We start from the raw sequence: 25,578 nt of genomic DNA on the forward strand, positions 1-25,578 counted from the left end.
TTAGCACCTTTATAAAACTCCGCTTCTAAGATTAACTGTGCTGCAACCCTGGCAGATCACAGAACTGCAAGTCTTGTACGAGCACAGAGTGGAATTGTGTTAATTTGTCTCCGAGGATGTAATTGCAATAGTCCTTTCTCATCTTCAGAGAAATCCTGCTCAAAACACCGAGGCAGAGCACACCAGGAGAGCTTTTACGGGAACAGGCTTGTGCAGGGAGGTGCTCTCTCATTCATACAGCTTGTCTTATGCCCATCAAATCCCACCAGTCCATTTGAAGAGCAAAGGTCTATGTTGAATTTTGTTCTATGGCTCCAAATGATATTTTGTCCCTACGTTGCATTGGATCTTTGGCATTGCACAATGTCTTTGCACGTTTTGGGAAGGAATGAGGCAAAAAGAAAAGGTCTGAAACGCAGTCAGCACTCTTCCTTCCTTTCTTGTGTTTCCTTTTGCCAGCTACAAAATATATTCCCAGAGAAATCTGCAAGCCATCAAGTACATCTGAGCACAGGCTGTGTTTGCTAGAAACTGAACCAAATATTCAGCAGGAGCCCACCTCCCATCTTGGAGTGTGGCCCCATTTCACGGCAGCACATGCAGAAACCTCCTGCTCCTCTTCTGCCTCCCAGTGAAGGTTAGCACGGTGCTCAGACTAACCCTGCAGCTCAGGGCCATCAAAAGGAGTGATCCTGATTCCAGTCCTGGTTTGGACTGGAGCCTCAACACCCTTTCCAGAGAACTCTGATACTTGCATGTTCCTCAGCAAATGTAGCCTGATATTTTTTTAGGGTGCAGCAATCTGGCCCAGCTCACCTGGGGTTGGACAAGCAGCAGGGTGACATGGGCTGGGGAGCAGGGAAGGGACTGGGGAGGGACTTTTCCTTCCAAGATCAGGGAGACACTAGATCAGCTAGACACCTTGTGAAAGATCTCCAGAGGCTGCAGGTCCGCAGGCCCTTCAGGCCAGTAGGAGCCAGAGCTGTCAGCTACACAGGTGGTCTTTCTCCCTGTCACCCCCAGCCATTTGTTCCAACCCATTCCCCTTGGCTCTGGGAAGGAGAGAAAGAGTGCTACTTTTTTTCATCTCTCTCTCTCTGTCTTTTTTTTCTGTTTTCTTCTGGTCAGGTCAGTTTTTGGCTTGGTTTCTGCAGCCAGCTCACCACGGAGGCATGCACATGCACACAAAGCTGGCAGAAGGGAGGAGTGAGAGCACACTGCTAAAGGCAGAGGGCAGGTCTTAGTTTGGTAGTAGCCTAAGCTTACATTGCCTTAAAGAGACTGCAATCACAGCACAGGTGATGCTGCATGCTCCGCCACAAAGAGGTGAAGGGTTTGCTTTTGAAACAGGAGAATTCAGACCCACTGAGAAGGAAGCTCTCATCTGTGCCATCCATCTGAAGATGATAGTGAAGATTCCCCAGCTAACCCCAAACCATTTGGCTTGCTCACATGGCACAGTGAAGGGCTGGGCAGCAGTGCTGCCTTGGTCTTAAAAGCAGGGCACACGGACCCCCAAGGCAGCACATATGTGATAACTTGACCTGCCACTCATTGGTGGCAGCCTGCAGTGGCCACCTCACCTTTGCTCTGGAATTTGCTCATTCTCAATCCTTTGTGCACCAGGCCCCACGACCCGGTAAATGATGTACCAACAGAGTATGTGAAGGCTGAGGCAAAACAAGGAGCTGACCACAAGTTTCATAGTTCGAAGAACATATCTGAACCCTGAGGGCATTTTTATTCCCAAGAATGAAACTCTGTGCTTCTCCCCATCCTTCCCTTTTCACCTTTGCAGTTCCCGTCTTTGCAGACTTTAGGGATTTTCAGTAAAAAAATGAATTACAGAGTAATTCCTGCCATTAGTAAATAACGCAAAAGCTGATAAACTGCTAAAAAAACAAGGAGGCCTTGCCAAAAGACTTAGTTGAGACATTTGTTTTTGGGAAACCCTCTGCGCAGCACAGTCCACATGCACACTTAATCACGCAGAGAAACATTTACTGTAGGATATATTTTTAGGCAATTTTTCAAATGGCAAATTTCCACCGGGGTACAGCACTTGTCCTGTCATAATTAACTCTATAGAAAATATTAGTCTAGAGCTGGCCTGCCCGATGGCGGAGGGAAAACGTTACGCCCAAGTTCAGGAGAGGTGCAGGGACTCTCGCTGTGTGGGCTAGTGAAGACTAAGCACATTACACACATATTTGGCCATCACCACCACCAAAGGCCATGAGCTTCTCTTGCAGTGTGTGCTTGGTAGGCCGATCCTGGAGCTGAATAGCTTTCAGCTGCACAGGATGCTGCTTGGCTGCTCCGGGAGATGAAAAAAAGATGTAGGAGTCAATCACTGGAAAAGGGGAGGTTGGATTTAAACCAGGATTAATGTGACAGCCAGGGATCTGAAGGGTGGTGGAAAGCCCAAGAGGCCCTGCAGCTCCTGTCTCGCACGCGCCTGCCAAGTCCCACAGATCTGCAGTGTGACACGTCTCCCATTTGGGATCGCACGGCCCCACAAATAGCTCATTTGTTCGCGTGGCTCTGGCCGGCTGCTGCTCCCCTCTCCAGGAAGGGCCAGAGCCACACACTGTGTTTCACTGCTCGGCTTCTTTCTTCTTTGGCTGCCGGTGTTTGTTGATTCGAAGGATAAAAACAACACGCACAACTGACACGGAGGTGACTGCAGTAAGCCCTCCAGAAAACAATCCCTGTCCCTCTGACTGCACTCTCCTCTCCTTTGGCTTCTTGGCTCATGGATGCGATCATGCTGAAAGTGCAGACAGCACCAGTCCCTGGCTCGAATTAAGGACAGCCTTTGAGCACATGCTGTAAGTCAAGAGGGATGGATTTTAGCATGTACTGAAGGGCTTTGCTGAGTGGGTCTTGAGAAACAGAATGGCAAGTCAAATACAGTCAAGTTACTTGTGGAATTGTGTGGTGTATTTTTCCCCCCCTTGTTTTTTAACACAGGAATATTGTTGGCTTGGAAAGACCCTTCCCATGTGTCTTCAAGACAGGGACTGGTTGGAGTAGTTATTTTAATGATGAACCAAATCAAACTTTGTTGTCATTCCTTGAGGAATTTGTGCCTTTTTTTAGCTTCCTTCTAGTCTTAAGCAGATAACACCCTGAATAAAAAATTGGACAGATTCAGATTTAGCACCATTCCAGGAGCTTCATTAAATCCCTGCTGCAGCTCTCATCCACCTTATTTACCAAATACCAGCGTATCTGCTGTCACACTATTACACTGCACTGCCACAGGAACAATACATGTAATGGAACAGGTCTCTGAGAGAAGTTTCCAGGCTATGTTTTGGTCAAACTGAGACCATTTACATGATAAGTACTTATGAGCTGAAGGATGATGAGAACTACTGAAACCTCTACCCTGCCCTGCCAAGATACAGAATCACAAAATATCCTGAGTTGGAAGGGACCCACAAGGATCACTGAGTCCAACTCCTGGGTCCATTTTCTCTGGCTTATTTGATCATGGGTCACATAGATTTACACTGGGGCATGTTCTTAAGACCAGAGCAAGAAACACATTGGTAAAATGAAAGATGAGCTTTGACTCCACTTTTTCTGAGTGTCTTGGGTCTGTGAGATGCCTTCTGCTATTGGTTTGGCAAGGCCTGAATTAAGCTTCAGTTCCATTGTAAGCAGGACATGCTTACCAAACTGACAACAATTTTGGGCTGAATCTGCCTGTTAAAACCAGCAAATACTCTTTTCATTTTTTCATTTCTGAACTGCATTTTCTGTAATTTAAACACATGCTGCTGTGATACTTCTGAAAGAATAAACTAAAACCAAACCTATCAGCTGTATGGACAGTCAAGATTTGCATAAACAAAAGATGTTTTCTAATGTCTTTAAGTTACAGTGTTCAAATTCTTGAAGCTGAACTGAGAATAACTTTTAATATGTCCATGAGTCCTACACATGCAGCATATATATCTGATTCTTTTCCCCAGTCAGTGCTGATGACTTTACTGCCATGACAGTACTCTATTTCAGAAAATATCCAACACAATGAACAAATAAAAACCGCAACTCTTCAGTTCCTGTTCTGCAGGTCTTTCAGACCACATGCTGCTGGATTGAGGAGAGAACGAAACCTGGAAGAACATGCACAAACTACCCCTTCCCCCTCTCTTCAGAAGATATTTTTCCCCATTCCTGGCTGTCAGAGAAGAGCTTCATGACTCATCCCTGCTACAGCTCCACTTCTCAGAACTGTTATTCTGCACATCATGGGAATCCCTGAATGATTCCTCCAGAGCTGCTACAGAGAAGATGCAGCCAGTGTGCTGAGGTGGAAATCATGAAAACTAGCTCTACTGTACAGCACGGGCACCATCCACTATACAGCATTGTAGCTATGCAGCATGTGCCCTTTGTGTGCTACTTTACATGGTCATTACAGTCATTTATACAGCCACACTCAATTGAGTTGTGTGACATCTAGTTTACATCTTGTCTTGGCTAACTAGAAGATTTGGCAACTGTAGAAGACTTTTAGCACTTCCAAGGTTAGACATCAATCTCATGCTGTTTCTTGTTTCAGTTCATTCTTTTTCTTTACTACTTCTTACACCATTAAACTGCTAAGAAGTTCCTTATCAATCAGATTATTTTATATGGCATTATATACTGAGCCTGTGCTACAGCTCACAGAATACTGATTCTGTGTCTGAAGTGTTCCTCTGTCACATTTGCAAAGAGATTAAGCAATTTATTTATCCATATTTATGCTGAGGCTGTGTTTTATTTTCCTTACTTTTCTTACTGATAACCTTTCTTCTCATTTTATGATGGGATAGGTAAGCTTTTTTTTTTTTCCACCATTGCTCCTGAACTCTCCAGTCCTATGTCACACCCAATCCAGACTCCATATGATTTATGACAACCTTCAAAAATAACAGGACCTGTTTGGACTGTGGAGTCAACATAGGGCAGTGCTGAGATCAGAGCAGCTCTTCTGGGAAGAACCATGAACTTTTAGGCATTACTTAAAGGCCAAAGCACTGGATTGTTAAGAATAAGCATTCCAAAAAAAAAGTCATGACAAAAAAAGTGGCCAAGAATATGTAAGAGACCTTTTAAAATAACGGTTTTGGGAAATGTCACTGGAATGACTGAACGCTAATGTACTTCATACAAAATATGCACATAATTTGCTGAGATGTTTTGAAGTATCTAACCTAATCCATATCTCCAAAGGACTATGAAGAGCAAAGGATTCACAAGTTGGCTTCAAACTGCATGCCACTTGGCTTTCTCAATGTTAGATGTCTCCTAATTCACCTTGGCTACAAAAAAGTATCAGAACAGAGGAAAACAGAAGTCCCATTTTTCCCCAGTTGTCTCATATAAGAAATACCAACAGAAACAGCATTCACTCTGAGCAGCTCAAAGTTGGAAATGACAGAGGAGAAAGCAGAAAGACCCAGGTGTATTAAGTTCACAAAAGGCAACATTGTGACTCATCTCAGGAAAAGATGAATTCAAGCAGAAGGCCTTGCCAGTAGAAAGAGTGGAGTATTAATGCTCCAATATTTGCATTAAGATCTCATCTTCTGTACTGCAAATATTGCAGTACAACTGTGGCTTCTTACATTCAAATGAGAGCAGATGCGAAGAATGGCTACTAAGATGGCAAACAGAGAGACTTTTCACCCAAGTGAAACAGAAGCAAAGTGGGTAGGTGGGCTTTTAGGCACATAATACATCTACGAAACCACTATCTGCAACATTGGGCAAAACTTCATCATTCAAGAAGTCCATATAGACCTGTTTCATACACCCCTAAACTAAGTAAGGAGAAAAATATTGCAGAGCAGACTAGAGACCCCAGAACATTTTGATTTGATATTTTACTGAAGTCAAAACAAAGCATTAAAAAAAAAAAAAAAAAAGAAAGAAAAAAGAAAAAAAAAAAAGACACTGTAAAGCAGTCTAAGGATGCTACTGACAAGTGGAATGAGTTAGAAAGGTTTCTGTTTTCTTCAGTGAGAAGGTCTTGTCTCCCCAGTACCTAACTGTGGAAAGGCAGCAGTATAAGGGAGCAAGATTGGTTAGAGTCTGGTAACTGTTCAGGTTCTACCTTAATAACAAAGAAGTCTTTAAGAATTCTCCCACATGAATTAAGATTTCTGCACAAAATATGCCACATGCTTAAACAAACAGACTCTTATTTTCTGCATGTTTTTCTTCTGTCCTGCACCTTAAAATAAATAGGAGGGGAGGGGGGATCTAATCTGAATTGAATGAGAGTGTTGCATTAGGGAAAATACTGAATGTTCCCATTCTTGAAGACCGCAATTACTAATAGATGGTGGTAATAAGAAAAAGGGAATTAGCTGCTTAATGTAGCTGCTCTGAGACTGGAAATTCTGGGCCAGAAAATACCAAGCACACATAACCGTCCCGTCATTTAGCATTCTAGCAAAGACTGGGATCTCAAGTGGCTGAAGACTAGACTGCAGGGGAAGGGGAGGAGGCAAAGTCACTGAACTCCTAATACATAGAATCCAATGTATCACATGAACTGGATCCTGAGGAAAAGGGCATTAAGAAACAAACTACTTCTGTGTATGCACTAAGACTGATGATCCCTGTCAGCCATGGTTTCCTGCAGGTATGTTCACTGTGACAGGTAATAAGGGTTAGTGAAGTTTTAGTAGTGAATATTTACTTGGTGTCTGACCAAAACACTTGAAGTGTAGAACATGTCCCAGTACAGTGCACAAGATCCCAGCTCTGTGCTGGGAATCTACTTGCAGGAACAGGATAAGAAAAACAGGAGTCAAAACCAAAAAGTCCTTCCCCTCTCTTAAATGGACACCATAGAGGAAGAGGAGTCCCTTGCAAAAGTGGATGAAGTAATCCTAGTACCTGAGTGAAAGAAGCAGTGGTGCTTCCAGAAATCACTTGGAAGAACCTCTGTGACTTCCAGGCACGGTACTCTTAAAAATGTGAAGCACAGAGCCACTAGATGGGTGATTCTGGGAAGCACTTGTGGAGGCTGTCTAGCCCAAAGCTCTGGTCAAAGCAGGGTCAGCCAGAGCAGTTTGCTCAGGATTATGTCCAATTTGATTTTGAGCACCTCCAAGCATGGAGATCCCACAGTCTCTCTGGGCAGTGTATTCTTCCCAGTGTTAGATCACCCCAACAGTAAAAAAAAAAAAAAAAAAAAAAAAAAAAAAAAAATTTTTAGGTTTAAGTTGAATTTCCTGCATGTCAGCTTGTGCCCATTGCCTCTTGTCCTCTCCTTCATTGGACACCACTGCAAGGAGTCAGACTTCAAGACTTCATCCTCTTTACTCGGCCTCCATCAGGTGTTTATACAGGTGATAAGATCCCCCTGAGCTTTCCCTTATGAAGGCTGAACAGTCCCAGCTGTCTTAGCCTCTCCTTGTATGTCAGATGTTCCAAGCCTTTAACCATCTCAGTGTCCTTAGAGAACAGATTTTTTCACCTCTGTAGTGCAGTTTTGTAAATGGGATAATACATGCTACTTGCCACTTTTTATTTACAGGGGCAGATGGTACGTCTTCTTATCCATTTTCCATTGTGATTATTGTTAGAGATTACAAACAGGTTTTGTGCTTTGAAGAGGCAGCATATATGTATAATTTAACGCTTTCTGAGTATTAGCATTGAAGAAATACATGTTCTTATAGATATTTGAATGATTCAAACCAAAAAGGTTTACTATATTCATACTCTTTTTTTCCAGAGCAAGTTGTCCATCCATGATCTATTGCAATTGACATTCTTTTCCTAAAAAAAAAAAAAAAAAAACAGGGTCTACAATCAAGATGTTAATAAATCTCTTCTAAATGTAGTCTATCCTGAAAAATTACTCTAATTCTTTGAAGTCACTTGAACAGCATTAAGAACAAGTGGGCAGGCTTCACAGGGTTTGCAGATAATATGCCATATTTTTAGAAAGAAGTTTACTCATGTATTTGTGAATAGAATACATTATGATTTCTGCCATCTGTGGAAATGCACATTAAAAGAGACAAAGATTGCTCTTGTCATATTTCCTGTACGGTTTTGCAAATGTATAAAGAAATTTGTACACCATGAAGTTCAATGCTTTTGAGAGAGTAAAATGACCAAATTTTGAGACATACTAAATAACTACTGAGAACAGCTGATGCTTGTATAGTCTGACCACAGCAATTAAAGGCAAGTTAGTTTAAAAGTAAAAGGTGGGTTGTAAATCATATTAGTTTTGGATAATGAGCCTTAGATAGCATAATTTGAAACATCAGCCTGTATTTAGTGAGACGGCAGCATAACAACTTTAAATTTAATTGACACAGTTAGAGTCAGTACTGCTGGGGCAGCAAAACTGGAAGTAAAGACTTGGTAAACAGTGTTTCTCTCATGTCTCTCACAATCTCCTGTAGGTTAGAATTCCAGATCTGAGCAATCCAGAATAAAAAATTAAGTAGTCATAGAAACCAAGAATCTACTTTAAATTGATCAGATCATAAGAAACTCTCCTTGTGAGTCACAGCACAGATTTTGGAGAAAGAGTTGGTGGGCTTGGTGGCAAGGAAATGGGAATTCAGTGGAAGATCTGCAGCAGTTCCCTACCAGTTCTGTCCCATTGTGGGCAGCCAGTTTCCATGCCACCAAGTTTCCATGCAGTTTCCATGCCACCAAGATCCTGGAAGCTTGGCAGAACTAGCATAGAGGACCCTGACTTTCAGATTCATAATAAGATCAGCAACATTATTGTGAAAGATTACAAATTTCCTTCTGATGGGTGATCTGTGAAAACATCCCATCTGACCTTGCTCCTCTCCCTTATCCTACTTGTTTCAGTTTACTGCCACACTAAAGCAGCCCCACATAGTGGTTTGAGGCAAATACATCAGTCAGTTTTAAATACAGTTGAATTTCTACATCAAGAGTATTTTGCTGTCAATCAAGTACCTGTGCACAAATCATCAGATCTGACAACCCTAGTTGATGGTCCCACAGTACTACATTACATTCCGTGAAAGGTAGAACACAACTCCATGCAAAGTATTTTATGTTATCCATATAGCATCTAAAGAGCAGAAGCAGCTGTTTTTGTGTATACCTTTAAGGGAAACTTAATTGAAATCAAAGGAGCAAAGTAAATGAGAAATCACTAGAAAATCTGAAAACTCCCTGATTAGTCAGAACAAGTAACTGAAATGCGTGTTCAGAAAAATTCTTAGCACGTGGTGTTGGCACTGTGGGGATTCTCTAGTTTATTGAGAACTGAACAGGGTCACGGTAAAAGGTGGGAATCCCCACCAATTCAGAAAGTACTTTATGAAAAAAGATAAATGATTTTTTTTCTTTTGCTGTATTTTACTCATACAATTGAGCGAATGCATGACTTTATATCCATGCACAGTCAAGCATCACATCCTTCACCTAACTTGCCATTGGATATTTTAAGAAATGTCAAATAATACTGTACTTCCTGTGAAGAATAGCTGCCTGCCCAGTTGTAGTTAAAACAAGACTAGCACCTTATCATGCTTAGGCAGAATATTAGAGTGAACCAAGAGAAACAAATTTTATTTCCCTTTCTGATGATGAATATATGATCTGAAATTCACTATTTTTTGTGTCACCTGTATTTCCAGTCATAACCTGCCAAAATCATTTTCCCACAACTGTAAGAGGCTTTTTTTTTTTTTCACAAGAGATGGAAATTGTGACCCAAGGTCTGTGCATTATTGCTCCACTGTGTATTTTATTCCACAATAAACACCTACTGAATAGTAATAACTGAACTATTGCTAATTCGGTATCTGATGTATAAAGATGAAAGCTCAATCTCCAGTCCTCTGAAAGCTTATTGAGTGAATTACAGAGGGTTGCAAACTGGTGGTGACTCTGTGGGTGAAAGCCTAAACCATCAAAAGTTTCAGGCCTGGATTGATTTTTACTTCTCCCTTCTGCTACTACTTTGGCATCTTAAAGAGAAGTGATACATGCTGAAGGATTCTTGTGAGCTATGCAGAGCAATGGCACCTGAGAAGACAGCTGATACTTTGCAGAAAATTAAGTTGTGCCTGCTGGTTTGTTTGTTTCACAGAATCACAGAATTGTCTAGGTTGGAAGAGACCTCCAAGATCACCGAGTCCAACCTCTGACCTAACACTAACAAGTCCTCCACTAAACCATATCCCTAAGCTCTACATCTAAACATCTTTTGAAGACCTCCAGGGATGGTGACTCCACCACTTCCCTGGGCAGCCCATTCCAATGTCTAACAACCCTTTCAGTAAAGATATTTTTCCTAATATCCAACCTAAACCTCCCCTGGTGCAACTTTAGCCCATTCCCCCTTGTCCTGTCTCCAGACACATGGGAGAATAGAATAGAATAGAATAGAATAGAATAGAATAGAATAGAATAGAATAGAATAGAATAGAATAGAATAGAATAGAATAGAATAGAATAGAATAGAATAGAATAGAATAGAATAGAATAGAATAGAATAGAATAATTGTTTGTTTGTTTGTTTGTTGTATGCAGTGGTGAAAGGACAGTTTGTGTGCTTGATGAATGAACTGAAAATGAACTGAAGCTTGATGAATTTATGAAAGTGATTGTATCATGACAAAAGCCAAGGAGAAGATTCACTGTCCAGCAAGGTCCTACTTCCCAGTGCTGTTCCGGCTTCTCACTTAGCATTTGGAACAGTCAAAAAAACAACTTGCAGACCACTTTGTCACATGCTCTGCCAGTATTTTGATGATTTGAACACCCAGGGGTGCCATTGGTGCCTACATCACCAGTCTACTGTAGAGCTTCATGTTCTGGCAGCCCTCTAAGTTTCATTTCTTCCTCTGCAGCTATAAGAAATTTGGCATTGACCCAGGTGTTGAAACATTACACAATTATTTATAAAGAGACACTTACCAAAAAGAATAATAATAATTTAAAAGAAATCCATATATCAGACTCCTTTATCCTCTAGTTCCTTTACCAGGAACAACAGGAAGGAATATTAACAGAACAACAGAAGATATTTTGTTATGAATATGAAGTGAACACAGCCTCTTTCAAAGAACATTCTGCCTTTTATTTGCAGTACCCTCACATTTAATTTATGCAGTATTCAGCAAATACATTCATTTTTATTTCCTCTCTCTGCTTTGATCACAAAATAATTTCAAAGAATATTCCATGTGCACCATTCACATGAGTGCCATCATTTACTTGACGTGCGTAATTCCCCACATGTACTCACCAGCCCAGGGGAGCACAAGAAGATTTCTGCCATCAGTGCTCTCGTGTGGATGGAATACTGGGAAGTGAGGAATGAAGCACTTTCTGTTAAGTCTGTACAACCACAGACATCATAGGCACAACCAGGAACAGCAACGACACTTGCAGCTTAGAAATCTGACTTCCATGGAATTGTGCCAGTGAGAATCAGTCTCTTGAAACTCTAGGAAAAACAAACAAACAAACAAAACAAAACAAAACAAAAACATACAAAGGAAAGCCCAAACAGAGACAAAATTAATTCATTCAGAAACCACAAAAGAAGAAGGGAGGTAATTGTTGCCCTCTCTAATACCTATTCTGAAGTCCCATTCAAGTATGTTTATTGACTATATTAAGGATCAAAATGCCTTCAGCAATTGTGTTTTGCTGGTATCTGGTTTACCACAATATGAACAGAATTCAGATGCTCTTAAATGAGGTTGGAAAGGAACATACCAAACTATGTAAGAACAAAGTTGTACTGGAAAGACAAACTGAGAAGACTACTCTCTGCAACAGCTCAGAACAGTTTTCAATGTGCCATTGCTATTTAGATAACTTTGTGACAGGCACTTTACAAATTACCCAGAATTTATGGGCCAGATCATGACACCATTACTCACGCTGAAAAACAGCATCCCGCGGCAGCAGCCCCACTGAAGCCAGCAGACTGCCAGACCTGCAGTCACAAGCAAAGGTTTCACAGTCTGGCTGTCACGGTGCAGATAATCTACGAACCCACAGACGTGCAGTCAGGTTTTGCAGCAAAGGTACACAGCAAATCTGAAGAAATATTTTCCAGCGGCCAAGTGGGGAAGGGGTGGAGGGGCAGGGAGAGATGTTGTAGGCTCCTTTAATGCTTTGTTAGCCCTCCTGGCTCCACTCTTAAAAAAAAAAATATCTCAGGAGATCTAGGAAATTTTTATTCCTCCCTTTTCTTTTCTTAGAGTAAGATCAACTGCAGTACTTCTGAGGAATAAAAGACAAACATGCTAAAGTTAAGAATATTGCCTTATCAGTCAGCTACATGCAAAGAACAGAAGAGTTGTCAAGACAATATTAAAGGTTTTAATGACATGACAATGCTCCTTTGGGAGGATACAGGCTCTCTAAATCTTTTTGAATGTGAGTCTAAGTTACAAATTGCCCACATCTTGTTCCTGTGTTCTCCTTTATCTCTTCCTCCACTCTTCCTCTATGATTGCTGTAGTTTTTGTATTTGTGTTTTCTCTGTGGAGTTAAACTCTAATTGTAGTTGATCCTAGCCATATTAGCTTCTTTTTTATGAAAGGGGAAGACTACCACAGCAACAGATTTCTTTGTGACATGATTTGTCTCATTCTTCTTTATGGTACTGAGATTTCTTTCCCTTTTAATTACCCAACAGAAGCAAAGTCTCGTCCTTTCTTCATCTTTATGTACTTTGCTTTCAAGCAGTTCCAGATGACAGCATGTAAGAAAGTTTTCCAGATAAATACAGCCACCTTCTCTTGTATTTCTGGGCTGACTTTCTCTACAGAGAGCAGGCTAGAGTTTGTATTGACCACCCAGTAATCGTGTCTTCTGCTATAAGTGGTTCTTGTGGTAATATTCCTTTTCTCCATATTAAGTTTGCTCTTCTTCACATGCTCTGTGATGATCCCTGGACTTACAGACCTTAGGTGTGGAATGAGATCTCAATGTCTCATGTCTCATCTGCTTCTCTGCCTATTTTCTGGTGTGCTTGGCAGCATTTACCAGCTGACTCCTTCACCCTTCAACCCTACAGCACTCAGGGTGTCAGAGCGCTTCCTGCTCCATGCCCTACCTTTGTCTCCTCCTGGTCTGCACTGCAGTGTCCACACAGCATACACTTTATAACTCAAAGAGCCTGGAAGTGAGATGTAATTTGATGAAATTGTCACAAGACAAATTCAGCCATTTCATTTCACTCCACCTTGTGCCACTTTTCATGATGTTTATCAATGTTTCCATGGGAATTGTGTTCTTCCATTCAAGACCAAGAGCTAATATTCAAATTTTGTAGGGGTGAAGGTTTCTTTGGCAAGGAGCAGTTGTGCCAGCAGATTCACATGATCGCAAAATGACGCCAGGAAGCTCTGAGCTGGATCACCCACAGGCGGACACCAAATTTGCCCGAATGCTGAGTGACAACAAAGTTTGCTTTCAAGGACTTGCATGGCTCCCAGACTGTAGCCAACTCAGGGCCTGCTCTGGTGTTAGAGAATAAACACCGCTCTGTGGGATGCTTGGTATGTTCAACCATTTCTGCTATCTCCTATTTTCAGTGAAGCCTACAGAAACTGCTGCCACTTTCTCCGTGGTGCAGTGACCTGCCTCCTCTCTTCAAGGTGCTGCTGCACCGAAGCTGGCAATGCTCCTGCCTGTGGGAATGGCAAGCAACTCCCCATTTTCTGCGTGTGTCTGAGAGGGCACTACCTCTTCCATTTTTAAGAACTGTCTGGGAAAGGATTATATTTGGATTGGAAAAGGTTGTTGTTTGCTTGTTTGTTTGTTTGTTTTTGCACTGAAGTGTTTTACGGAGCTTTCCATTTCATGGCATTCCATTTCCTCCTCCATCTCTCCTCTGGAGAACTTTCTCCAGTCAATCTCTGGCACCCCAACACCTCCTTAAGAGCTGAAGAGGCCACGGCTGATAAGCATCCATAAACCGCCATGGTGCCAGCTCTGACAGATTTTGAGTGCTATGAGTGGTGCCCCTCCAGCCCTGACACTCAACAGCTCTCAGCTGGATCTCAGTGGGGCTGGCGAAGCAGGGGACAATTGCAACACACACAACCAGTGCTGATGGGACCCTGCTCAGGCCTTGGGAAAATATTACTGTAATGAATAGCTGAGTGACATTTAGAAATGTAAAGACTTTTGTACAGTTAGGGAAATGTCATGATGCATTCTCTTTTCAAGGAATCGTGTGGGCTATGCTTCACAAATTAATGTTTGCACAGAGGAGAGAAATGCTGGAGAAGGAGCCTTCCCTTTGTTTGCAGAAAACAGAAGCAACCACCGTCTTTTAGGTGAGGGTAAATATGTCAAACCCCTGACATCAGAGGGGAAACTCCCTCTGTCTGTGTCGTCTTCACCTAACTCTCATCGTTTTAATGAAGCCAAAGGTTGCTAAAAAACATATGGAATGAAAAATAAAATATTTCATAGCTCTGCAACAGTTGGAAGGGAATTTTAGCTCATTCTTCATCTCTTTCACGTGCTGTGTTGAAATATGAGGCCAAGAAGGAGGCCAAAAGACCTAAATGGCCTATCATGAGGTAATTCAGCCACAAACCCTGAACAGGAAAGCACAATGATAGCAGTGTGCTGGCTGTTTCCACAGAACTTGAAATATCAGAGCCCAATAGACCCTAAAACGCACAATTAAAAATGAAACAACTCCTTGGGGCCAGGAGATTACTCAAATCTCCCCCTCTGCAAATGTTCAACTCAAGTGTCCTATAAAATCATTAATTGCTTGTGGCACCTGCACAGTGTAGCTGCTGAGAAGAAACCCATAAAAGAACAAGGGAGGTTCCTTACCCATTTTTACTATTGTGTCCTCCAGTGACTGTCATATGAGCCTGTGCTTTATGCCATGGACTGGAGATTCAAGCAGCAGCAAGCAGCATATAATTGGTCTTTTCAGCTCTGGGAGAGACAGCATTGCACAGCCAACCTTTGGTGTACAAGAAATGGAGTTCTCCAGCAGGACCCTGCATAGAAGGCACCAAAAAGGAAAGGGGGTCAAAGCAACAGACTGCATGGGGTCCATCTCTTGAGCAAGCACGGCTCTACTGCTGTGTTTGCTGCCTCCTTGAGGCCCTCCTAGAAGGAAGGAAGTGGTTTGATGCTTGGCCACAAGGGCACAGGTGGGTGTCCATTGTTTTGTACCCCACGGTTCCCCCAGGCACTGTGGAGCAACCAGCCTCAGCTGCTGGAGGGACTCTGAGCAGCTTCAGACATCTAACAGAAATCGTGTTAATGTCTGTGGTCAGCCAGGGAAGAGTCCTGAAGTGCAGCCCTGAGACTGAAACCTGAGGCCAGCACACTGGAACAAAGCTGTCTGAAACACTGGGCAGCACAGTAGCAAAAACAGTGTTTTTGTCAATTGCAAATACATACACACAGCTGCACTACCCATGGCACAGCAAACACACAGAAGAAATCAGGGGAATTAACAAACAGCCCAGCCCCCTAGGACATTTACTTACAGTGAGGGCTACCTGCTCTGTTTGTCCCAGGGCTTTTGTGTCTGGCAAGTAGTTGACTGAAGGGAGGCAGGGTGGGTGTCATAGCCATGATATGCTTATTTTGCATACTGGAGCCTATTATGATTGCTAATGTGGCATTTACAACTGAAGGATTAGGTTGTAGAAAAACAAAAATCAGAAAGGAAAAATCAGCTGTACTATATAATCTGACTTTGCAGCTTGACTGAATCAGCAAAGCAAAGAGAAAAATAGACATTTTTGGAAAGCATAAGTACATACAGAATAATCTGATATTAAATAAATATAAAACACATGCACAATTTAAAAATTGAGAAGTCTATCTTAAATGTTACCTTTAAAATATTAACATAGGTTAATATTCATAGTTTACAAAGTGCATAAATGAAGTTATTCATACCCCATATAGATCAGTTATGCATACCTCTACAGTGCCGGTCAATTTAGTTGCTCTCTTCAAATTACTCCTCTCAATAACTCAGATGCAAGAGAAAGGGGTGTTAGCAATCTCATAGGACTGACTTGTGTTTTAGTAATAACAAAATGTTCATTTAAAGACAGTCGGTCTGGAAGTGAAGACGGTAGCCATCTCAACCAGACGGTGGCACTATAAGCACTTACTATCATAAGTGCATTATAAGTAGGGAAAAAAAAAAAAAAAGAGGAAAATAAACGAGTGTAACCACTGCAGTATCATTTTACAGCATTGCATCTTTTAATTTATGAGAAACCTTCACAGATGGCTAAACATACATGAATTGGCTGTGTTATTGAGCCCAAACCATTAGTTTAATGAACAGCATGCTAAAATGAAATAGTGTAATAGTGTCTCATGACATTTTAAAAAATGCTTTCAAAAGGAAAACAAAACCCTTTTTTTTTTTTTTTTTACCATTCCAACATTTTCAAACCGTTCTCAAATAGTGGAGAGGAATCCCAGTGGGCTGCCAGATGACCTGTCTTACCACACCACTAACGTAAGGTCATTGATATCAAAATATATCAAACATATAAAATACAGGGCACTGAACCCAAAACTGTTTCTTGAGCAGATTAAGTGGTGGAGTGTCCTGGATAGCAATCTGGTATAAAATATATAATCAGCAGCAATTTGTGAAACATACAGATTACATGTTTGCCATGGAGTATAAAGCAGAAATTTAAAGAAGACATAAAATATGGGATGAAAGCCTGGCTCCTTTGGTGGCAGTGGCACTTTTCCTGTTGACTTTTGTGTGGCCAAGTCAAAGCAAAATATACAGGGCTTGACTGCTTCACAGAAGTGTGAATCCGTTTGCATCAGCAGAACTGTTCCTGATTTACAAGAGGAAAATTGAGAATCTGGCAGGAGAATCAACCAGAAAAGGTGTCTAAAAGTACAATGAACATTCAGCATATTGGAGGGGAAGAGAAGAAGCATGCAGCCATCTGGACATCACATTAAACAAGTTCCCCTGCTAACAGTGAAGTTATTTAACACTTTCCTCCTGCTTTAATTGCATTTGACACTGCTTCTTCAGAGTCTTCTTTTCTTTCATTCAATGATCATTTTTGTGTAATTATTCCTTAATAAGAAGTATTTTTTCTTTTCCTGGGTTAATCTCCCAACTTTTCTACTTAATTATTTTCTTCTTGTGGGAAGTGGAAAACATCAATTTTTTGGTCAGCATTCCTTCTCTGACATCAATAAATAAAATAAAAAATGAAAACATATTCACATTTATTGCTCTAAATTAATTGATTTCAAAGGATTTACCAAATGATCTCTGCAATGTCACTGCTTTACAGATGGGAAAACATGAGAGAACTCAGAATCAAAACAATGATTTAGATACAGAGCCTGCAAACACTTGTTCATATGAAAAACTTTATGAGAGCATTTGATGTGGCTACTTAGATACATCAAGTTAATTGTGTGCAAAAGTGTTTGAGGACCAGGTCCTTGTCTCCAGCAGCAGCTGTAACTGCCTTCTCAACTGCCTTCTCTGCTCCTTCTCCAGTTTCCTTAAAAAAATAAATGTAATTCTTGAGGAAAATATCACTTTTAGGAGTAGCTCCTAAGAATAAGAAGAGGGAGGAAGGTAGTAAAATCCAAAGCTATGATAAAAATCTTTTTCTCACCTGCAGAAGAATTCAGATTAAGAAATAAATAAAAGATTCTAGTTTCCTCTTTAATCATAAAAATTATGGTTTAAAAAAAAAATCTTTTTCACATTGAAAAGTCAAAAATTTTGTTGCCATAATATTTTCAAGTTTAGTAGCAGCATCATGTTTGGGGTTACACATGAGGTTTTACCACATGACATTTCAAATGCTGAGAGATTTGGCTAATATCAAGAATTTGCATTGATTTGTTCATATCAAACTCATGATTATTCACAAATGAGAAATATAATGAAATAAAATGAGAAATATAACTGAACTATGGGAGGCCATCAGCTATAATTCCAAATCAACCATGTTTTATAGACACATAACTCACACAGGAAAAATCTCAATATGTGGGTTCTTATTCCAGTTCTCCGAAATGACAAACAGCATGGTGAAAGCAACAGTTTGCCAAAGCCTAATGAATGTGAAAAATGTTGGTTCTGTCCTTCCTGGACTTCCTCCAGTCAGGCATATTGCTCCAGAACTTCTGGGACTTGCATCTTCTGTGAAACACATAGCACATAAACCTTCCCAGCTACAGAAGAAAACAAGCACTGCCATCTCAGAAGGAAGATTCTTTAAAGCTGACAACATTACTATGCATACTCACTGGACTAAATCCTGCTCTTAGGAGGGATCGTTCATTATTATGATCGGCAAACCAGCCTGCCCTATTGTGCCTTTATTTTTTTTTCCTCTCTGAGTCAAATAAAAGGCAAAAGCAGATGAAACAGAGCTCTAGTGTTCAACAGAAGGAAAGTGACTGGAGCAACTAAAGCATCATATTTATATCATTTAGTGATCTGAAAAAAAAAAATCATTCTGAAATTAGAACATATTTTCTCTGTAAAGCTGAAATCACTTCCAAATGACATAGCTTTTTACAAAAATATATTATATATATATGTATATATATATATATATATTTACTCCTGGACTAGTGAAAAAATGGGGATTTACCCTGGCTTAGGTTTACAAGATCCAATTATTGCTGTGATCAGTTCCCTCATTGAAACAAAAATGCTCTGAATCAAGGTGAGGGGACAGCGGGTACAGGTCAACAAACATGAACTATATATATGTGTACATGTATAAGTGTAAATGTATATGTATATATTTTTATACATCTTATTTATTTATTTGCTTATTTATTTTTCTTCCTAGAATGCAAAGAAAACTAAGGACATGTCTCAGAGTGAATAATCAGACTGACTATGATTTTCTTTGAGGAAACAGAAAATGAGGAAATGTCATCACAATTTGCTTCTTGATTTGCTTGAAAAAAAAAAAACTTTTACTTCTATTTTCCCATTGAGAAAACACATAACAAAATACATCCTCGTGGGGAGAATGATCTCACTTCTGCACACTCTGAAATGTTAGTCATTCCCACTTCGTTCCTCTTGTTCAACAGCTTACCCTTGCTCAACTTAGGAAAAATTGGTTCAGTGGGACTTGATCAGGCTACCAGATAGGGGTTTCCAGTAGGGAAATAGTTTACATTTCTCTCTGATATTGTACCACTCTACTTGTTGGAGCCATACCATTCAAGAGTTCTTCACTCACGACATTGTGGGCAAGTCGTGATGAATTAATGGACAGCTCAAACTCAAACCAAGATCTTTGTGCAGAAATACATCACAGAAGAGCTTTGATTCAACACAGACTCTAAACAGTTGTCTTCATGTCAGAATAATTTCTCCTGCTTCTTAAGTTCCCTCCTAGATCTTTAATCTTCCTCAGCAGTGGGCATATGAAAAAGGAAGCCCATATGGAAGAATCACACAGGAATCTAGGCAATATTCTAGTTTTGTAATGAACATCATTCAGTAGCAAAATTTAAGCATGTTGTGCTCTGCAAGTTTTGCCTGGTCATCCGTGCATGCTTTCCTGGGGGTTTACCATGTTCTTGCTGCTGGTCAGCAGCAAGACCGCAACTGCTGCAACCAGGAGCAGGATTGGGCCCACGTGAGGTCACTCTCTCCACAAGAGGATTGTGAGAGGTTGTTTCATAAGGGAGCACTGCCAGGAAGGGAACCAAATCATTCTTTCAGGCCTATTTCATGTGCTAATTTTGGATCTTTTTAGTAACCAAGAAAAGTTATTTCTTTTCCCAGATTCAGTCATTATCTTCCTCCTTTTACTGCACTTTTATAGTTCAGGTTAATCCAGATACTATGATATGAAGTGGAATAGCAAACTCTTGTCTGGCCAAGCTCCTTTTCTACGTAGAGCTCAGAGCAGAGCAGCTAGGAAATATGTGTGTGTGTGTGTGTGTGTGTGTGTATATATATATATATATATATATATATATATTTCTGTTTTCTGCCAATTGGTGATGATTCTTCTTCAACTCATGGGCTGCTGGGCAGGGAGAAGCATTCTTCAAGCAATGAACACTGGAGAAGATCTGGAGAGCTCAGGAGGACAGCAGAACCACCCTGCCTGGAGCTGCAGGCAGCATGTGAGTGTCATATTTCTCCTAGAAAACTGGTGCACTGTACAAGATACATGGGTCCACTTGTAAAACAGTCTGTGAAGCCTCGAAAACTGCCCAGAGACAGCCTCCAAATCCCTAGCACTTCACTGCAATACAGTGCAGTAGAACACTCCCAGCGTAAAGCTGCCTCAAAATCAAGTGAGCAGGGGATTTCAGAAGACCATGAAGATCCTGTATATAGGAAATATGCAGATTTCTTCAGGTTTTATTTCACCACATCTGTCTGGAGTCCAGTTTTAACTGGACTCTTAGTTAACTAGGAACAAATTTACTCTTATCTTCATATTAACACTGTAATGTAAACTCTCCAAAAAAATGCTGGTTTGCTCAGCCTGCAGTGTTATGTTCACTCAGCCTTGTTTCAAAGTGTTTTTAGCAGCATCATGATTCCTGGCCTGTTCTTCTCAGAGCCAGGAACACTACAATTCATGGGGTCCCTCGGTTACTGGGTATCAAAGACTCTGGTGATGGATGGGACCTCCTTGTCCTGCATGTACCTTGACAGTGTTTTCAGGCAGATCTTCTCCGTGATATTCCCAGGCACAGAGGTGAGGCTCACCAACATGTAGTTCCCCGGGTTCTGCTTTCTACCCTTTTTTAAAATAGGAGTGATGTTTCCCTTTTTCCAGTCATCACGGACTTCAGCTGGCTGCCAGGGCTTTTCAAATATGATGGAGAGAGGCTGGGCAACTACATCAGCCAGTTTCTTCAGGACCTTTGGATTCATTACATCAGGCCCCATAGACTTGTACCTGTTCAGTTTCATTAGGTGGTCTCAAGCCTGCTCTTCATTTACAGTGGGAGAGACTTTTCTCCCCCAAGCTCCACCTATAGGTTGTCTCTAAAACAAAAGATTTGGGAAGCCTGACCAACAGTGAAGAATGCAGCAAAGAAATTGATGAGTACCTTAGCCTTCTCCATGTCTGTTGTTACCAGTTCTCCCTTCTCATCCATCAGAGGGGGCACACTCCCCTTGGCCTTCCTTTTCTGAGCAATGTACCTATAGAATCCCTCCTTGTTATTCTTTGTATCCCTCTCCAAGCTCAGTTCCACCTGTGCATGGCATTCCTGGTCCCATTCCTGCACATCCGGACAGCATCCCTGTATTCTTCCCAGGCCACGTGTCCCTGCTTTCAATGCCTATGCATTTCCTTCTTGTTCTTCAGTTTGACCAGCAAGTCCACGCTCAACCATTCTGGTTGCCTTCCCTGCTTGATTTCTTACACAATGGAATGGAGAACTTTTGAGCTCTAAATGTCCTTAAAGAGTTCCCAGCTCTGATCAGTTCCTCCATCCCTAACAAGAGTTTTCCTGAAGATATCACCTAGTAATTCTTTAAACAGCTAGAAGTTCACTCTTTGGAAGTTCAGGGTCCTGACTTGGCTCTTTACCAGGCACGTATTTCACAAACTCAACCAGGGCATAGTCTCTGCAGTCCAGACTGCCTCCAATCTTCACCTTTTTAATAAGTTCATCTGCATTGGTGAGCACCAGGTCCAATAATTTTTCTCCTCTTGTTGGCTTATCTTATACCTGGACCAAGAAGTTATCACTGACACATGCCAGGAGTCTCCTGGATTGCTTACTGGCTGCTGTATTGCTTTCCCAAAAGACATCCATGTGGTTGAAATCCCTCATTAGTTTGAGAGCCTGCAAGCAGGATGTTTCTTGTAGCTGAAGCAAGAAAGACTTTTCAATAGTCTCCCCTTGATCAGGCTGCCTGTATAGTTTTGGTTTGGGTTTGGTAACTTTATACATAAATGATAAAAACTCTCTAGGCAATGTCTCTAAAACAGAACTGGGATAATTCACCACAATCATCAACAGTCAGGAAATAATACATATCTTCTAGTGGCACCTCAGACACAAAACTCAACTCTCTCTGGTGCCATAAAGCACAGAAACTGAATCTAGATTAAAAATATATGCTGCAGTTGAGTAGTATCACTGCCAGGCTTCAACAGAACTAAATCATCTTTGTACTAATGAAGAAAGCAACCTCAGCTAAAAACAGCTAAAATAAGTGAATGCAAAGCAGTGACACAGAAGTGACTGAAGTGGGAAGATAAAAGACGCTGACAAGAACAAGGTAGGCTGTGGCACGGCCCTTCCTTCACCAACAGGCTGCCTCAGGATAGGAAAGCATGCAAAACCTAGGCAGGCTCTAAGTGTCAATATGTAAGAGGCAAAAATGGAAAGATAAAGCCTGCTGTGGAGCAAAGGGAACAAGTGCATGGTTGCAAAGACAGAGGAGAGGTGTTCAGAGGAGAGGAAGCTCAGAAGAGGAGATTTTGTCTGAATGTTGAAAATATGAAAAAGGGCAAGACAAAATCATTTATTCAGGATACCTAGGAAAAATGACAGACTTTTAATTATAAAAAAAAAAAGTTTGTGTATGGGGTCTAAGAAAGTGGGATTGCTAGATGGACCACCCTCATGCCAAATTAAGGCTCAGGAACAGGAAGACAGATGTAGAAGAAAAAAGGCCAGTCTGAATGACTTTGTGTCCTTGTAGCTACAACTGGCATCTACTCAAGCTCTCTGCCTTTCCCTTTTTGGCAGCTTGTGTGGTGTTGAGCTGAGCTGGACCCCTCTCAAGCATGGCACGGTGTTCACTGCCCAGGGATGAGCCTCTGCACTGCTGTGGCCCTTGCACTGCACCATGGCTCCGGAGGCCAAGAGGATCCTTGCCTTCCCAGGATACTCCCTTTTCAGTTCAGATATAGGTCAGTAATTGGCCAGGAGGGCTGATAAGCAAGCCTAGATTTTATAATCTCATTCCTACTTTCATGTGCACTCTGACTCTCCTGCCAACAACAAGGACATAGGTGAGGAATTTCCAAAGCACCCGCATGGCTTTCATGTCTCTCTGAAAGAGGCAAACTGCACCTGACCAGGGGAGAGGGCCTTAAGGACTCGCATCTATCTCACCCCAGGCCTGAAGGCCAGACATGGTGGCAGACCAGAATGTCACATTTCTGACAACTGAGGATATCCCACGAAATCCAGGAAAAAGGATTTACTGGAGACAGGGGTAACCTGGACAGAAGGAGTCAGAGAAAAAAAGCAAAGATGTTCTCTTTTGAAAAACCTAACACAAATATGGCTACTCTTACTGCACTTGAAAGGCAATCTACCCTCAGGGATAAAAACCTGAAGGATTAAGAAAGAATGAGACTCAGCTAGGTAGAGTTGTAACTGGAATGAGAAGTGATTATTTTTATTTTGCACCTTTCTGCCTGACTCTTGAATATCTATGAAAAGAAAATCTTCATTTCAAAACTTCCTGAGGCAGGAGCCACACCTTCTGTCACAGATAAACTCACCCAGGTAATCTCATCAAAGCCAAATATCACTGAGCGTGTTTGCTATACAGAGACCCATTCGTTCCAAACCACTGTTTCCCTCTTCAGTTCATCACCTCCAGGACTTCTGGAGTGCACGTGTATAATCATTACCTCGCAAAACTATTTCCAAGGCATAAGAGCCCCCTTGTCCTACAATTACCTATGGCAGTGATTAAAACCACATTTAATGTAATAGTAAAAATGAATATTTGCACTAAGTATCTGACATCAGCTAGCAGAAGCTCCAATCAAAATTAGAGGCTGTGGTGTGGTTTACTGACAGTCAAAAAGCTCTTCATGAGCTGAAAGTAACTGGGCTGGAAAACCTTTCTGCGTCATATAGAGGAGGCACAAGTTAGCAGGCAAAGTTCAGAGGCAGCTGGAGTTTGCTTGCCTCCCACACAGACTCATAACTGCATACATAGAGAGAGGGCAAAGCAGTCAGATGGAGCTGCTGGGAATAGCTCAAAAGCCGAAGGAGATCTTCTGTAAGCTTTATTTTTTCCTAGGTCATTCTTAAGCCAAGAGGGATGGTCAGACAGGAGGTAGGGAAGAGGAATGTAACATCTGTACATGAAAGGAAAACATATTAAGGCTAAGATATTAAGGGAATGGGACCATGTACCCACCTCTAAGGTGACCTGTACTAAAAAGAGATGTCTGCATCACAGCATCGTGTGTGGCGATATGTTGCTGTCACACACACTGTATTGAGCAGCAGAAGCCCTATGTAGAAAGCCAAATTTGATGAGTGAGAATGAGTAGGCACTATCCAAATGAGCTATTAGGAAAAGTGATAGATAAGTTTTGTCTAGAAGATCGCATTGTAAGACATGAGAAGAGCAGGGAAGTTACACTTTGAATATACCACATCAGAGCTTTGTTTATTTGGTCCTACATGCGTGTTAAACATTTCTTAAATGGCTAGCTTCCAAAGAAAAGGCAGGGCTTTCATGTGCCCTACCTTTACTTGCCAACAGGTAAGTACCTGCACAGATAGTAAGTTGCACCGGGCTCCTTTCATAGTCAGTGGAGAGAAACTAGCAGGAGGCAGTTCATCTGATCTGATCCATATGTGCAATATAAGATGAGTCATGCCCTACAGGTGTCTGAACCTCCCCATTGACTGCAGATGGAGCCTAGATGACTAACTCTGACACAGTCATTGCGGACACCTACTTTCGGTCAGATGTATCTCTTCCTATCCCCACACACACACACACTCCCCACCTCCCAAGTATCCATATGCCTCAGTATCAAAGAAAAGGTTTGCGCTTTAACACTTTTTTAGAGTTAAAATCACATCTGCTGGTCCCAGCCTTGTAGTCTGATACACCTGGAGACCCACCTTGTGAGAGACCCACCTGGAAGGACTCTGGAGGCTTTGAAGACATCACGGCTTGCATTTGCATCCTCTTCACCACCCTCAGGTTAGTGCTTCCACTCTTCTCATGTGACAAGGGGGCATTGCTCCTTGTGTTGGTCATGTTACCCTACTTGCTCCATCACTGCTTAGCCCTGGCTATGCTTTCTCACACAGAGCTCACTGAAGCAAATGAGGCTCTGCAGAAAGCTGGCCCTTCTAGGTGGTGGAAGGGGCTTCCAAATGGACCAAGGAATCTCACACACAAGCAAACCTGTTGTATTTTAGCAGTTCAAACTTTTATAAAATGTCAAACTCATCAGTCTCCAAGTCTGGTTCAGCAGAGAAGAAAAGCACATGCTTAGTTTCAAGGACTTAAGAAAGCAATTTGCTCAAAGGAGATCCCCATGGGGCATTAGAGCCTTTGTACAGCACTCCAGCTAGAAATATCTGGCCCTACTGAAGTCAGCAGCAAAGCTGCCATTTATTTGACTGTGACCAGAACTTCACCTCAGTCATCTTGTTTTTTTTTTGTTTTTTTTTGTTTTTTTTTTTTGTGGATAGCCAATGGGTAAACATTAAAGTTTGAAGTCACAGTATTTATTATCCTGTAAACAACATTTTGATAAGCCATCCCCTTGCCCTTCCCTGTTCTCAGTTGAAAGACTAACTTTCTTTTACTATGCAGTA

The 25,578-nt window shown here is 41.5% G+C and overlaps 1 long non-coding RNA gene across 2 annotated transcripts; it reads right to left on the reverse strand.

The window, feature by feature from the left end:
• Positions 1 to 1,539: 1,539 nt before the first annotated feature.
• LOC113842328 (uncharacterized) lies at positions 1,540 to 25,143 on the reverse strand. Of its 2 annotated transcripts, none has more exons than XR_005262745.2 (4): positions 24,890 to 25,143; positions 14,839 to 15,011; positions 11,270 to 11,470; positions 1,540 to 7,794 (listed from the first exon to the last, which is right to left on the reverse strand). It is a non-coding gene; the product is annotated as an uncharacterized lncRNA (long non-coding RNA). The 2 variants fall into 2 exon arrangements; XR_003494691.3 differs by having other exon boundaries at positions 11,270 to 12,173.
• Between the last annotated feature and the right edge of the window lie 435 nt (positions 25,144 to 25,578).

Source organism: Anas platyrhynchos, chromosome 1 (assembly GCF_047663525.1).
Source record: "Anas platyrhynchos isolate ZD024472 breed Pekin duck chromosome 1, IASCAAS_PekinDuck_T2T, whole genome shotgun sequence".
Classification (NCBI taxonomy): Eukaryota; Metazoa; Chordata; class Aves; order Anseriformes; family Anatidae; genus Anas; species Anas platyrhynchos.